The 18,024-nt window shown below is 35.4% G+C and overlaps 1 non-coding gene across 1 annotated transcript; it reads right to left on the reverse strand.

Annotated features, from left to right (window-relative positions):
* Positions 1–17,071: 17,071 nt before the first annotated feature.
* LOC120070384 (small nucleolar RNA R71) lies at positions 17,072–17,178 on the reverse strand. Its single transcript, XR_005479879.2, has one exon. It is a non-coding gene; the product is annotated as a small nucleolar RNA R71 (small nucleolar RNA).
* Positions 17,179–18,024: the final 846 nt, after the last annotated feature.

Raw genomic sequence — 18,024 nt, forward strand, 5'->3', positions numbered from 1 at the left:
ATTAACGGATGGTGGATATCGCGACTAAAGAGTTTAGTCAGCTATTCACGTACTGTTGGAGCTTTGAGCCTCCATAAGGTCCCCTTGGTAGCTTGGATACAAGTTGAGAGTCAGTTTTTGGGTCAGTTTGAAATGTTCAAATTGACAAGAGGGAGTTCGATTATATATGATAGTTGAACTAGTTAATTATATATGATATAATTAACTTTATGTATGAGATATATTAATTTGGAGGAAATTGGATATAAATATGATTTATATCTAGTGGAGGAAAAATACTATAATTAATATATGATATTAATTTATATGTTATGAAAATGATGAGATCACATTCATTGGACGGTTAAAAGAGAAATGGGATAGCATCTCTTCTGTTTTAATAATGGATGAGTGAGTTGAAAGATCACTTTGAGATGCATAAATAGCTCACGGTGTGTTAAGCATGAGATGCGCGGACATTGTGTTAAAAAGTGTGTCATCGCTTAGAAAATCAGTGCCTATACGATAGTGCCTGGACGATCGCTTACCTATACGATATTACTAAGCAATCGCTTACCGATTACACCCTAACACGCTATCTACTAAACGATCATTTACCTTTTCTTAAGCGATCGGTTAGCTCCCGATATTTACTAAACGATCGTATATATGATCGCTTAGTTTTTCTTACACAATCATTTAGACGATCGCTTACTCCTTTTCCTACACGATAATTTAAACGATCATTTACCTTTTTTCTACACGATCGTATACTTCACCTAAACGATCAAGCATCTTGTCTATACGATAGACGAGCTCATCTCCCACTTGCTTGATCGTTATGTACGATCTCTCTTCCTTTTTCCCTCTACCAAATCCGAACAAAGTCCACCCTTTGGATTCTCACTCCAAGAATACTGAGGGCTCTGAGTGGTGGTGTCATCTCCATTTCCTTCTATTCATATGGATACTGTTCGAGGTAGAGATTGGGTTTTAGATTTGCTGTGAAGAAGAAATCTTCAACTGGTATGATCTCTCGATCTCTTTAGCATTATGAATGCATTTTAGTATGTTTGAATGTACATGTGGTAATTCTGTCAATGATGTATTGGAAAGATCCGCTTCCGCTCGTAGGTACTCTTGAATAAGAGTTCCTTCACTTTGCATGTTGATCTGCAATAAATAAAGAAGATTAGAGTGGATTTGAGGCATGCATTCAAAGAGATTTTAGAGAAAATTTCATGTTGAAGAAAGAGTTCTTCAAACTAACTGATGTAGTGAGCTTCTCCCTAGTTTTTCATTCATTCAAGTTGTTCTTGAGTCCCATAACTCATTCTAAAGCTCGAAGAGGATAGTGGAGAAGATCTTGAGGCGGTTCATGGTGAGTTTTGGAGAAGACAACTCTAAGAGTTCTACAAAGGTATGACTTCCAACCCTCTTATTCTAGATGAACATGCTTTAGTTTCTGCCAAAATTATTGAATTGGAATGCTTATTTATCCTTGTTGCTTCATTGAATGTTGATACATGCTTGATGACCTTTCATATGTCACCCAGATAGGTCACCGTATGCAGGGAAGTCATTAATAGTCCACAATAAGTTCGCATATAGTTGAAAAAAATCCATTAGTAACACAATCGTAAGTTCGCACACCAATAGTCCATAATTCTTTCAGTTCTTCAATTAACAGTTACAAGTAAACGTCAATTTCATTTCCAGAAGATTTTGGATTAGGTATAAGCAAAGACATGAAGAAGTTTGTCTTTTTCATACATTTCCAAGGTGGAAAAGTATAAGGGATTAGCACCACAGGCTACATATATACTATACAAAATACTCATATTTCCAAATGGATTAAACTCACCTGAAGCTAATCCTAAATGAACATTTCGGGGATCTAAAGCGAAATGAGGAAATTTACGATCAAAATGTTTCCACCCCTCTACATCAGCTGGATGTCGTAACACGTCCTTCGTTTCCACTCGCTTATCTTTATGTCATCTCATGTCATAAGCACCTTATGTCGATGCAAACAATCATTTTAATCTCGGTATCAATGGAACATGACGTAATACCTTATGTGAGATTTTTTACCCTTGCCATCATTATCTTTGTACCGAGACTCACTTCAAACTGGGCATTGTTGTAAATCTGCAAATTCTTTCTAATACAATAAACAATTGTATTTGCATACATGAATATACTCATAACCTAGGCCTAAGTCACGTTATTGTCGTTTAGCTTCATAAAAGGAAGTGGGTATAGCAGTGCCAGCTGGAAATGCTACTTTTAGCAATTCTCACAACATGTCAAACGATTTGTTACTGTAGCCATTTAAAAATTTAATATGCATCAACTTCACTTAAAGTTTGAGGACGAAAATTGCGAACAACCAAGGTATAGTTCATCACGTGCTTTAGCCATTAAATCCTCAAGTAAGTTTGTATGGTATCTCTTTCTCGACCATAAAAGGACATTTCATTCTCGATCCCTTCTTCATTTGCATCTTTGTTGTCAATTGGAACTTGTAGATCATTTATAAAATTCAACATTTCATTTTCTTCAACCATATTACATTCTATGTTAGTTTCTTCATCATTATGTATTGAATAAGTTGTATGTTTTTCAAAACCTCTAGATAAGTTGTTTGGCTCTCCATGATATACCCATCCATAGTATGAGGGGGACATTTCACATGTTAATAGATGTCGATCCACACACTCTAATGACTCCCACATTGAATTCATTCAATTCTTGCATGGGCATCTTGTTCGTCCGGAATCATTAACATGAAACTTCACGACTTCTAAAAATTGGGAAACTCCTTCTCTATACTCGACCAACAACTTATTTCTAAGTTTTATCCATTCTTTATTCATCCTTAAAAATAAACCTTTTTTTTTACCAAACGTGTAATCCAAACCAAATTATAACTTTTGTTTGACCAAAAAATTAAGGATTTGATCAACAAAAAACTAAACACGAAAATATTATCAAATGAGGTCTAAATAGTTATTAAATGAAGTCTAAGTTAATTATTAACTATATGAATACTATACTATTTTCATCATCAAAACTTAACTTATTAATTAAAGAGAAAATGACATTACAAAAGTTTCATTATTCAATACTTTTTGGGGCAACACATTTAAATGTTAGACTACAATCAATGAAATTAAGACTTAAGCATTCTTGATTAGTTTCTTTGCTTCTTTTTCTTTTTTCTTTTTTTTTTGGATTTTTTCCCCAACTGAAATTCAATAGCAAACAAAAATTATATTTTTAATAGTTTTTTGGGGGAAAAAAGTGATTATCAAAGAAGCATGTAAACAGATAAATAAACTCTAAATTGGTCAAGATTAAGCCCTGCAAGTGAAGAGAAGGAATAAAAAATAGTAATAACGATGACATAGATTCAACAAATTCGATGACACAATCATATTTTCCATACAGCAAAATCTAACCTTCCTTATTCATCCCTATACCGTTGGTCTTTCTTCAACATTAGACCCTTTTCCCCTTATTTCACTATCAAAATCCCTAAACAAATCCTAATTTCACCATAAAGAAACATTAAACACATCCATGAAAGAGAGAGATTACTTGATGACGAGAAAAGGGGATTTCGGGGAGGCAGACGGAGTTCGACAGCGTTCGACGACGGTGCGACGTTCAATATGCTCCAACTGTAAGAGTATATCAACATGCAGCGGAAGCAACAAGGATCAATAAGCATTATAATTCATTAATTTTGGTAGAAACTAAAGCATGCTCATCTAATATAAGAGGGTTTGAAGTCATATCTTTGTAGAACTCTTCAAGATCTTGATCCTCAGCAATTGTCTTCTCCAAAACTCACTGTGAACCACCTCAAGATATTTCCCACTATCCTCTTGGAGGTTTAGAATGAGTTGTGGACTCAAGAATAGCTTGAACCAATGGAAAACTAGAGAGAAGCTCACTGCACCCATTTATTTGAAGAACTCTTTCTTTAACACGAAATCTTCTCTAAAATCTCTTTGGATGCATGCCTCAAATCCACTCCAATCTTCTTTATTTATTGCAGATCAACATGCAAAGAAGATGGTTGCATGAGATGCAGCTCATGCTTGGAGTAATTGAAGAGAATGTCAATGGGTTTTGAGTGAGCTAGTTGAAGATGGTAATGGAAAAACCTATTTTTCCATTTTGTGCATATTTTCGTAATTTTTCAAAATTTTCAAAAAACCAAATGATTTCAATATATCCATTTGATTTTAAAACTGAAAATATTATTAATTTTATAAAATTAATTTCATAAATTAATTTTCTAATAAAATTAAAAAATAATTATTTAAATAATTCTAATTAATTTAATATCAAATATTAAATTAATTTTTACACAAATCCATCTTCATATATTTAAATCATATTTAAATATAGATTCTTCTATTTTGTTTCATTCTAATTTGAATGTTTCAAATTAACTTATCATGCTACTTTAAAGCTTATCCATTTACGAGCTAGTAGGGAGACCTCGCGGACCTACAGATCATGGGCTCCAACGATTCGAGATTAATTGGCTAAACTCATTATATCAAATTAATCCCCATTCATTAACTAATGGGTCACTCCACTATAGCCCATAGTTGTACTCCCTTCACTATAGATATATTATGTCCACTTGATATAACCATAATCAGTAAGTCGATCCTTCACAGGTTATTCGTAAACACAACTGGGTTAAGATCACCATTTTACCCCTGTGAATACATCTTGTTCCTTAAGTTCCTACTAACCCTCTAATGAATAATTTTAATTAATAATACCTATGAATCAAGTCCTTTCTCTATCATCAGAAGGTGGGGCCCCGATTATTCAAGACCTGGAATCAGTACTTGAGAGAACAACCTATCTGCTAACCCTAAATCGGGTAGGAGTGAATTCCATCTTTCAAGACTATGTCCCCAACTATTCATTCGATCTTATCCCCAAAATGGGTGGCTTATTGAGTAGTGCTATTGGACTACTCTCACCCATACAGATCAAAGGATAATCCCGAACAAACAGGAGCTCATAGCTAGCTTAGGATTAAGATCGAGTTAACCTAGGTTACTTAATAAATGAAATAGTCAGTTCGAACAGTAAACGGTCGTTAGAAAAATGATTATTTTCATGGTCTATTCTATATGCAAATTCATTGCATAGGATGCCCCCACTCACATGTCTCTACATGAACGATCTGTGGATCACATCGTTTGTAGCACTTTACAACTCTTTGTAACAACTATAGAGTGGGCCGCATCCAATAGTGTTACCAGGTGAGATACCCAATTTCATCCATATACTTGTTAGACCATTTATGCTATATACTGTTAACTTGATCCTGTTTATGTCACCACATAAAGTTAAAGTATTCAGACTATAGTCATGGATATGTTTATTGGATTTTCATAATAGAATGCAAAATCAATAACTTATTATTATTGATAAATAGAATGTTTAACACGAATTGCGAATTCTAGGACACTCCCAACAATCTCCCACTAAAACTCCAGTGAGAACAAATATATACAATATAATGTTGAGAAACATAAAGGAAAAATACAATAAACTAGGGCATCTATAATACTATAGATATTCTCCCACTTGCCCTAGATTAACTACTCGGAGACCTAGTCCAACTAGATGGCCCTCAAACACTTTAGCCAAAAGGGCCTTTGTAAATGGATCAGCAAGGTTGTCTTCAAAGGCAATCTTTGTGACGATCACATCTCCTCGGTGTACTATCTCTCTGATGAGATGGTATTTTCTTTCAATATGTTTTCCACATTTGTGACTCCTTGGTTCTTTCGAGTTGGCAATAGCACCACTATTGTCACAATACAGTGTGATAGGCAGATGCATATCTGGAACTACTTCCAAATCAGCGAATTTGTGTAGCCATACAACTTCTTTAGTAGCTTCACATGCAACCATGTATTCCACTTCCATTATGGAGTCAGCGATACAACTTTGCTTAATACTTCTCCGAACTATAGCTCCTCCATTAAGAGTGAAAATTGATCCTGAAGTAGATTTCCAAGAATCTACATTAGTCTGAAAATCAGAATCAGTGTATCATGTAAGGATCAACTCCTTAGGTTTATACACAAGCATATAGTCCTTCGTTCTCCTTAGATACTTGAGGATGTTTTTGACAACAGTCCAATGACTGTGTCCCGGATTGGATTGGAACCTGCTGACGATTCCAACTGCAAAGCATATGTCAGGGCGTGTACATCACATTTCATACATCAAAATCCCAACTATAGATGCGTATGAAAGTCTTGTCATTTACTCAACATCTTGAGGTGTCTTAGGACACTGTTCTTTCGACAAATGAATTCCATGTCTAAAAGGTAACATACCTTTTTTTGGAATTTTGCATATTATATCTTGACAACATCTTGTCAATATAAGATGTTTGAGATAGTGCTAGTGTTCTATTCTTTCGATTCCGAAAGATCTGTATTCCTAGAACATATTGAGCATCACGCAAATGTTTCATTTGGAACTGTGTTGCTAACCATCTCTTTACGTCAGCAAGGAAACTTGTCTCATTCCCAATGAGCAAGATATCATCAACATAAAAAACTAAGAATGCTATAGTCTTGTTGACTATCTTCTTGTACACACAAGGTTCGTCAACATTCTGTTCAGAGCCATAAGATTTGATCACAGTGTCAAACCTTATATTCCAAGATCTGGATGCTTGTTTCAATCTATAAATGGATCGATTAAGCTTACAGACTTTCTGTTCCTGTCCTTTTTCGATGAATCCTTCTAGTTGAGATATAAAAATACTTTCATCAAGATAGTTGTTCAAAAAAGTTGTCTTGACATCCATTTGCCATATTTCATAGTCATAATATATGGCAATGGAAAGAAGTATTCTTATTGACTTTTTCATGGCAACAAGAGAAAAATTTTCTTCATAATCAACTCATCCTCTTTGAGTAAAACCTTTTGCCAAAAGTCTGGCTTTATAGGTTTGCACCTTGCCAGTTTGGTCTCTTTTCCTCTTGTAGATCCATTTGCAACCTATAGGTGAAACCTTATGTGGTTGATCTACAAGTTCCCAGACAAAGTTGAAGTACACAGACTCCATTTCATAGTCCATGGCTTTTATCCACTGTTCCTTGTCAACATCATCCATTGCCTTCTTAAAGGTTAATGGATCCTCTAAACCATCATTCTGTATGATATTTTGAGTTTCTGTTAAACCCATATAGCATTCAGGTTGTTGAATAACCCTCCCACTACGTCGAGACATTCTCAACTCTTGGGATGGACATGAGGGGACAACAACAGTTGTTGATGGATCAGCTTGATCAACACCTCTTGTTGATGTTTCTGTAGCATCTTTAGTCATTTCTTGCAATATTAGTTTACTGCATCGTAGATGATTTTTAATATGATCTTCTTCTAAGAATGTAGTGTTTGTCGATATGAATACTTTATCTTCCTAGGGATCATAAAACAATCCTCCTTTTGTTTCTTTGGGGATCCTACAAAAAGGCATAATTTTGAACGTTTTCAATTTCATAAAGATTTTGTACCAACACATGTGCTGGACAACCCCAGATACGAAAATGACGTAAACTCGTTTTGCATCCTTTCCATAACTCATACGGTGTTTCTGAAACATTTTTTTAAGGAACAACATTTTGAATAAATACTGCAGTCTATACTACATACCCCCAAATAGATTGAGGTAACAGAGCATAACTCATCATTGATCGAACCATGTCTAACAAGGTTCGATTTCTTCTTTCTGCAAGACCATTTTGTTGTGGTGTTCCAGGTGTTGTGAGCTGGGATTGAATTCCATGACCTACTAGATAGTTCTGGAATTGTAAATCCATATACTCACCACCTCGATCAGATCGAAGTGTATTGATTCTTTTACTTAGCAAATTTTCTATCTCAGTCTTAAATTCTTTGAACTTTTCAAGAGTTATAGACTTATGACTGATTAAGTAAATGTAGCCATATCTAGAGTAATCATCAATAAAACTGACGAAATACTGATAGCCTCCTCGAGCTTTAACATTCATCGGACCATATAGGTCTGAATGTATAAGTTCGAGAAGCTCTTTGGCACAAAGACTTTTGTCAGAAAAAGTTCTTTTAGTCATTTTTCCCTCAAGACATGATTCACATGGAGGTAAAGAACTATCTTCTAACTGATTTAGATGAATGTTTTTTACCAATCTCTTAATCCTATTGAGATTAATGTGACTAAGTCTGAGGTGCCAAAGATAGGCGTTAGGAGAAATTTTCCACTTCTTATTTTGAGTCTCAACCGTTTTGAACATCTCTATATTTAAAATGGCTCTAGCTTCATTGGTTTTAATATGTACAAGTTATTTTCGGTCTTGCAGAATAAATATGAACACCTCTTGAATAAACAAACACTTTATTACATTCAAAAGATACTTTATACATATTTTCTAGCAGACAAGAAATGGAGATCAAGTTTCTTTTCATCTTAGGTACATAATATACATTCCTAAGTAAGATAAAAGAGTCTAAAAAAAAACAATTTGACATCTCCCATTGCTTTGAGCTAAAATAACTTCACCCGTTCTCACCTTGAAAGTCATTTCTTGTTCAGAAAGTCCTCTCTAAGAACTAGTTTCCTGTAGAAAAGTGCAAACATGATTAGAGGTGCATGAATCCAATATCCAGGTAAGGTGAGTATTCTCCACTAGACATGTTTCAACAAATAGTAAATCAGATTTACCTTGATTTTCCTTTTCCACTTTCTTTTCAGCCAAATACTTTGGGCAGGTACGTTTCCAGTGCCCATCTTCTCCACAATGGAAACATTTTCCTTTGGGAGATTTGTTTTTGTTTTTTTTTAGCAGTGGTTTTCTTTTTCCCTTTTCGTTTCTTCTTCATTTGTACGATTTTTTCTTTCAAAGAAGAAGGAACAGGCTTCTTATTATCAGTGGGTTTCGTACTAGACGTAGACCCTTTATCTGTAACTCATTCAACAGCGTGGTCAAATTATAAGTAATTTTGTTCATAACAGCATTTGTTCTGAACGACAGATAACTCTTCGTGAGAGATTCCAATATCATACTTACTTGACTCGTCTCATCTATCATTGCCCAATGAGCCTCCACAACATTAAAATGCTCCATCATATCGAGAACGTGTTCTCTCACGTTGGTTCTATCTTTCATGCGCATAATATAAACATACTTAATAGCTTCATGTCGAACAGAGGATGACGGTTGCCCGAACATCTCCTATAGCGACGCCATTATCTCACGGGTGGTGGGCATAACCTCATGATTTTTATTAAGTACATCAGATATACTTGCTAAGATGTAGGGTCGAGCTTTCTCATTAGCCCTTACCCACCTATCATAGATATCCCGAACATTTTAGTTCGTTGTTGAACTTGGAACCAAAATACATTCCTCCGTCAACACAAACCTCAAATCATCCACAACTAATATTGTATTGATTTTGGATTTCCAATTTGAATATCCTTCACCGTTAAATTTATCGGAAGCTAGCAATTGTATGATTGAATTCGACATTGCTAAAACATTTTAAACAAACTCTATTAAATAATGCATCTAAATCCATTTTTATCAAAATAATAAAGTACCCAATAAATCTCTATTTATTTGCAGTGATACTTTAGTGATTCAGAACAATTGCTACCAATGGGCAGTTAAGAATTCCTTCATAGAAGCAAGATAATTCTTGACCAAATACTATATCAGAATAACTATTTACTCCTATAGTCCTTTTGGTTATCGTTTTCGGTCAAGATCTTTACTAACAATTAGTAATTCTTGTAAGTGTGACCCGCCATTTTTAGATCTTATAGAACGGTATGAATATGACCTCGAAATAGAAGACAATACCCAATACGGAACTATAAGACCTTATTCATTTTATTGAAGCATGGATTGTTTCAAATCCTATGTTACAACCCTCCGAGGGGATCGCCGCGGTTAACGACTAGCTAGTGTCGCCTAAAAACGACAGCAAGCGCAACATAGGAATCTCACGATTCAAACTAATGGAAGAAACCATAGGACAATGTTGACACATTTCCTTCACCCACTTACTATGAACTACTTCCTTCATTCACCTTGTTATTAACCCATACAAACACTTTCCGAATGGAGCAGTCGTGGTAAAAGCGACACGAAGTCGAACATGGATCTCTCAGTGTGAACTCTTGAGGACGTGAGAGCTAATTACCATATATCAAATATATTGTTAATCTCCCACTAAAGTGTTCTATGTGTTTAGGTATTTACTTAGGTATAACGGCTAAATTTAAACAACCTAAGTCTAAGTAGTTTATCCAAGTATAACATTTATAATTGGATTTTAACCTACAATGTCTAGGTGATAAACCATTTCATTAACTCACATCGCTCACGCAAGCTCATAAAATCAGTTAACAACGCTCAATCTTTCGGTCATAATCCCAAGGTAGGAGGTGTTCTGTAAACCGTCAACTTAAGTACCCCAGCCTCAGACGGGTTTATGAACCGATATGAGTTTATAACCAAAATTTATATTGTAACAATCTACTTTAACAATTAAAACTAGTTGTTAACCTAAGTGAGCATGCAGCTATTCTTTGTTGTGAATTTTAGACGTCTAACCCAATTTTATAACAACTTACAAAATTTTAGACATGCTAAACATTCACAACATTCAACAAAGGCATTCAATATCTAATATAACAATTATATTAAATATAACCCTAACATGCATAGTATATATTATAACATTTTATAACATACTTTCAATGCATGTAACATGCTTCCTAGGGTGGGGTTTTAAATCTACATGGCATACTGTATGCATATACATGAATTATTTATTTATTACATACATCACATGCATAAACAATTAAACATTAACTGATATGGTTTTAGTTTTGGCATAAACAAGCAAACAAAAGCCTAATTATTACGAACAGCTTCAAACCGTCTCTGAACTGCTTGAACCACTCCAAACCGAACCCAAGCAACTTGAATCGGACTGGATAAGTTTGAACCAGACCAGCCATAAACCCTTTGAGGCTGACCCAGACTGGACCTCGAGAAAACAAGTCGAATCGATTGCTCTCGATCCAAGCTCAAAATCTCGCTAAGGCTGATCATGTAGCTCTAGAGTCTATCATCTAACACAATCGCCTACTGTCGGGCAGAGGTACACGATCGCTTAGTGTCTTCTATCTATCGTATAGTGCCCGGGTAGAGCTACACAATCGCTTAGTGTTTTCCATCTATCGTATAATGCCATCGTTTAGTGCTCGGATAGAGCTACACAATCGCTTAACACCACACATAGCACTTCTTGTCATCATTTAGCGTCCACTGATAGCTTCACGATCGTGTAGTGCCATCGCATAGCACTTCAATGCATCATTCAACGCCGCAGCTATACGATCGTTTAGTGCCATCGTATAGCACTTCAATGCATCATTTAGCTCGCGTCGCAGCTACACGATTGTGTAGTGTCATCGTATAGCACTTCCAATGCATCGTTTAGCTCCCACGCGAAGCTATATGATTGCGTAGTGCTATCGTATAGCATTTCAACTCATCATTTAGCTCTCGCAGGTACACAATCGTCTAGCACACAACATCACAATGACCAGCGCCCGTAGCTACATGATCGTCTAGCTTTTCTTCACATCGTTTAGTGCCTGGAGCTAGACGATCGTCTAGCATTTAAACCCCAACGACGATATTTGAGAAGAAGTTGAAAAACGGGAATCTGCAGCTCGGCCTTCTTCACTTGTTTCTTCAATTACATCTTAATTTCAACTCTAATGACTCCAAATAAATTAAAGACTCTTGATAACACATATAAGCTCATGAATCAAGAGCCAATTACAAATTTAATTAATAAATTAAAGAGAAATAAAATACCAAAACTCAGAAAACCATATCAGTGCATCAATTTCATATATCTCATGAAAAACACCCACCAAACAAAAATTAAAACGAATTGAATGCTTATATGATGCTCTGATACCAATGTATATCAACATGCAATGAAAGCAACAAGGATCAATAAGCATTTTAATTCATTAATTTTGGCAGAAACTAAAGCATGCTCATCTAATATAAGAGGGTTTGAAGTCATACCTTTGTAGAACTCTTAAGGATATTGATCCTCAACAGTTGTTTTCTCCAAAACTCACCGTGAACCACCTCAAGATCTTCCCCACTAAACCAATAGAAAACTAGGGAGAAGCTCACTGCACAATTTTGTTTGAAGAACTCTTTCTTCAACACAAAATTTTCTCTAAAATCTCTTTGAATGCATGCCTCAAATTCACTCCAATCTTCTTTATTTATTGTAGATCAACATGCAAAGAAGATAGTTGCATGAGATGCAGCTCATGCTTAGAGTAATTGAAGAGAATGTCAATAGGTTTTGAGTGAACTAGTTGAAGATGGTAATGGAAAAACCTATTTTTCCATTTTGTACATATTTTTGTAATTTTTCAATTTTTTCAAAAAACCAAATGATTTCAATAAATCTATTTGATTTTAAAATTGAAAATATTATTAATTTTATAAAATTAATTTCATATAATAAAATTAATAAATAATTATTTAAATAATCATTTAAATACAAATCCATCTTCATATATTTAAATCATATTTAAATATACATTCTCCTATTCCATTTCATTCTAATTTGAACGTTTCAAATTAACTTATCATGTTACTCTAAAGCTTATCCATTTACGAGCTAGTAGGGGGACCTCGCGGACCTACAGATCATGGGCTTCAACAATCTGAGATTAATTGGCTAAACTCATTATACCGAATTAATCCCCATTCGTTAACTAATGGGTCACTCCACTATAGTCCATAGTTGAACTCCCCTCACTATAGATATATTATGTCCACTTGATATAACCATAATCAGTAAGTCGATCCTTCACAGGTTGTTCGTAATCACAGTTGGGTCAAGATCACTGTTTTACCCCTGTGAATACATCTTGTTCCTTAAGTTCCTACTGCCCATCTAATGAACAATTTTGATTTATAATACCTATGAATCAAGTCTTTTCTCTATCATGAGAAGGAGGGCACGATTTTTCAAGGCCTGAAATCAGTACTTAAAAGAACAACCTATCTGCTAACCCTAAATCGGGTAGGAGTGAATTCCATCTTTCAAAACTATGTCCCCAACTATTCATCCGGTCTTATCCCCAAAATAGGAGGCTTATTGAGCAGTGTTGTTGGACTACTCTCACCCATGCAGATCAAAGGATAATCCCGAACAAACAGGAGCTCATAGCTAGCTCAGGATTAAGATCAAGTTAGCCTAGGTTACTTAATAAATGAAATAGTCAATTTTAACAGTAAACAGTCGTCATAAAGAAAAGTGACTATTTTTGTGGTCCAGTCTATATGAAAACTCATTGCATAGGATGCCCCCACTCACTTGTCTCTACATGAACGATCTGTGGATCACATCGTTTGTAGAACTTTACAACTCCTTGTAACAACTATAGAGTGAGTCGCATCCAATAGTGTTACCAGGATAAGATACCCAATTTCATCCATATACTTATTAGACCATTTAGGCTATATATTGTTGACTTGATCCTGTTTATATCACCACATAAAGTTAAAGTATCTAGACTATAGCCATGTATATGTTTATTGAATTTTCATAATAGAATGCAAAATCAACAATTTATTATTATTGATAAATAGAATTTTTAACACGAACTGCAAGTTCTAGGACATTCCCAACACTGACGACGTTCGATATGATCCAATGACGGCGTGGCATTTTCTTTGCTTCGACGGCAGCAACCTGATCAACGAAAATTTTGAATTCACATTCGGATGAAGAGGATAGGCAGAAAGAGGATGAAAATGTGGAAGACGAATTTCAGGTCTAATAAGTTAGAGTTACTAACTCTCGATGGGTATTATGTAACTGTCGGGAGTTAGTACCAACTCCCGACACTTAATATTACTCGTCGAGAGATATGCACATATCTCCTGACGACAAGAAAGACCTGTCGGGAGTTATGCATAACTCTTGACGATTGTTGTACGACGTCTGGAGATATTGTATCTCTTGACGATTGCACTCTGGACGGTTGTTTTTAGCATCGAGAGATCGTCTTTTTCTTGTAGTGGAACGTGGGATCACCCACGTTTCAGATAACTCCTCTATGTGGGAGTTATCTAATTAATTAATTAAATTAAATTAATTAAACTAATTAATTTAAAAATTAATTAAATCTAATTTAATTAATGATTTCATTTAAATCATATTAAATGAAACATCTCTTACATAACCTATAGTTTTAATTCAATTAATTTAATTGAATTAAATTAAATAATTATTTAATTCTCTAATTGAATAATTACCAAATATTAAATTTAGTCTACATTTGAATCATATTCAAATGTACTTCTCTCACAAGTTATAGTTTTAATATGAATTCAATTCACATTAAACATTTGACCTCCTTCAAATATTTAATTCTCCCATAAATTAATCTTGAATCATATCCAAAAATTAACTTTATATTATAAAGTTTAATTAAAATATAAACTTTGTATTATAATGCATAATTATACTTTATATTATTTCTCTAAGTGAATTTGAACACTTCAAATTCAATTCAAGACATAGTTACCTCAATTCCCTTTACAAGCTCAGAAGTTGACTTCATGAATCTACGGATTAGAAACTCCAACGATATAAGATTAATTAATTAAACTCATTAACCAAATTAATCAATATTCGTTAATTGTGAGTATACTTGATAATTGGTAGAAATACAAGTTATTACAGCTCAAATAAGTAAAACAATGAGAGAATATAATGGTAAAAATAAGCAATATCATGTCCGAAAGCGTTAAACTGATAAAGATTGCGATCTCAGGTGCTCATCACATAAAAACAGTTAATTTACCTATTTTGTGCAGGAACAATGCGATGACGCATAAGAAATTGTGACCCAAAGGAACAAGGCGTCAGCACGCTTAAAGATTGTGATCGCAAGTCATGCGATCGTGAGAAGTTTCTTAAAAAGGTGGCCGTATAAAGACCTTGCATTAAGGTGACAGTATAATAAATCATGATGGGACGAAAAGCTGATAACGATCGATTCCGAATTTAGTTGACAAGCCATTAAAAGCCACACTGTAGCAAGTACACTCGGCTTTCGGTGACCATTAAACGACGCATCAGAGCAGGGGAATTAATATCGCCCATCATTGCAATCATTAGTAAGAAAAGCTGCTTCACCTTGAAATCTATAAATACCGAAGGTCGCTAGTATAAGAGGGAGTTAGCGAGCTTAGCAGAGTTTGAAAGTTAGTTAGTCTATTCATGCACATACTCATACATATATTTAGAGGACGAAGAAGAGCAAGGAGACGAGGGAGCCGAGAGATCATTCCCAGACAGATCAAGAGACCGCCAGAGAGCAACATAAAGGAGAGAGGGCCAACACTTGCGAGAGCAAGAATACACATTCAGAACAGAGTTGGAGGGAAAAAGAGCAGTGTAAAAGGCCACGGGAAGCAAGACATTGCTTACCGGGCTTCTTATCTCTCAAATTCATTTGTTATTTTGTATTTAGTACTTTATTTACAGAAAATGAAAATCTATGTTCAATCTCTCCATACCTCGCATGAGTAGCTAAATTTCCAAATGGGTTGAGAAGTACTTAGCTAGCATGACTTAAGATTTACATTTTATGCGATCATCTTGTCTTATGTATGTATCATTCATCATTTGGACATACTGAGAGAGTAGTCTAAAGATAGAATCTAGGCTTGAAAAAGTCATATTAGAATTTAGGCTTGAGAAAGTCAGATTAGAATCGCATAAGTAAGAAATAGTAACTTAGACATTATCATCGGTCACCTTGTTTTATGTGTGCATCATTTATCATCGCATAGGCAAGAGTAGAGGCTTAGAAATAAGTCATATCGACTGTTTCGCATACACATCGCATGTGTCCTAGAAATAGGAGTTATGACATTCTGCATTGAGAAATGAAATGTTGTTATTTATGTGTAGAATGATCGCATAACTTGTGCGCAATCTTAGGAAATGTTAGCTAAACCCCTTCTCAACCCCTTCATCGCATACTCATTGTAACTCTACGCTTTCATCAACTCTGCGTTCAACTCCATTGCATAGGAAAAATCTTAATCAAAACAATATCCACTTCATTTATTTACCACTGCAATAGAATCAAAGTATCTGTCGCATATTTACTTAGTAGTCCCTATATTCAACCCTGGACTTACCAGGAAACCTAAGGAGGCTTATACTTGGGTCTTGTTAGGAAAACATGCATGATCACCACATAACACATCATCGTAAACTCACACCATAACACATCACAATCACATGCATCAAGTTTTTGGCACCGTTGTCGGGGACTACGGTATATATACCTCTTTGATTTTCTTGCAGCTTTCGACCTCTGTGCATTTCCATTCCTTCGGTAAGGGAAGAAGCAAGCGTCGCATGAGCGAAGAACACGCTCTTGAGCCCAATTACCACCCAGAGATCGAAAGAACATTTCGAAGAAGATAGAGAAATAGACGCTGACAACAAAGAAGAACTCCCAGAATGGCTGAACAATCGGAAGAGAGAGTCGCAAATGCAAACAACATAATGGCAAATCCTATCTTACTGGTGAATGATTGCAATAGACCTATCCAAGACTATTCATCACCTAACTTGTATGATTTCTCCCCAGGAATCATGAGGCAAGCTTTGGATGGATCGAAGTTTGAGATGAAGCCGATAATGTTACAAATGATCCAGATAGCAGGACAATTCGGTGGAGGTGTGGCGAAGATCCGCACACCCATCTTTGGAGCTTCATTGAAATTTGTAACACTTTTGTGTTCCTAATATCTCCGCTGAAGAAGTTCGACTCACACTATTTCCATTTTAGTTATGCGATAAAGCAAGAAAATAGGCATACTCCCTCGAAACAAGGGGAATAACTTCATGGGAACAGGTTGTGGAGAAGTTCATGAAGAAGTATTTCCCTCTTACAGAGAATGCCAGAAGAAGAAAGTAAATCACAAATTTTGAACAAGAAGAAGACGAATCGCTCAGTGATGCGTGGGCGAGGTTCAAGAGATTAGTGCAAGATTGCCCGAACAATGGACTGTCGGATTGCCTCTAGATGGAAATTTTCTATCATGGATTATATCCTGCATTGCAGACAGCTGCCAATGCGGTAGCCACAAGCGGTCTACTAGACAAGACTTATGATGAAGCTAAGAACATTCTTGATCGCATATCGAAAAATCACGAGGATTGGCAAGAAAGCGATCAACGAGTAAAACTAGAGATGGTAACGCAAATAATGGTGCCATCGCATCTTTGCAAAATAAAATGAATGTGATGATAAATCTGTTACAGGGCATCACAATCAACGATCCTGGAACGCATAGAGGGCAAGTCAACGCGATAGAACAGACAAGCACCAGTTGTGCTACATGTGTTGGATTTTATGTCTAAAACTCGTAGTTTGTAAATTAATAAACATATTCTGTTTTATTTTTCGATAAAGTTGTTATTGAAATTGTAATCTTGAATCCAATAAACTAAGGTCCTAAGGTTATTTAATGTAGTTTGAACTTTATGTAGTGACATAAATGTGGATCAAGTTCAAATATATAGCCAAAATGGTCTATAGAATATGAATAAGGTTGGGCACCTTATTCTGGGGACACTATGGATGCAGCCCACTTTGTAGTTAGTACAAATGATGTGATCCTGAATCGTTCTATGCAATGAGTTTGCATAAGACTGAACCATGAAATAGTCACTTTTTACGTTCTAAATGTCGTTTTATGTATAAAACTGACTATTTCGTTAATTGATGATCTAGGTAACTTAATCTTAATCCTGAGCTAACTATGAACTCCTGTTCACTCGGAATTATCCTTAGATCTGCATAGGTGAAGGCAGCTCATCATCACTAGCCTAATAAGCCTCCCATTTCAGGGG

Source organism: Benincasa hispida, chromosome 1 (genome assembly GCF_027475165.1).
Source record: "Benincasa hispida cultivar pf3 chromosome 1, pf3_genome.v1.1, whole genome shotgun sequence".
NCBI lineage: Eukaryota > Viridiplantae > Streptophyta > Magnoliopsida > Cucurbitales > Cucurbitaceae > Benincasa > Benincasa hispida.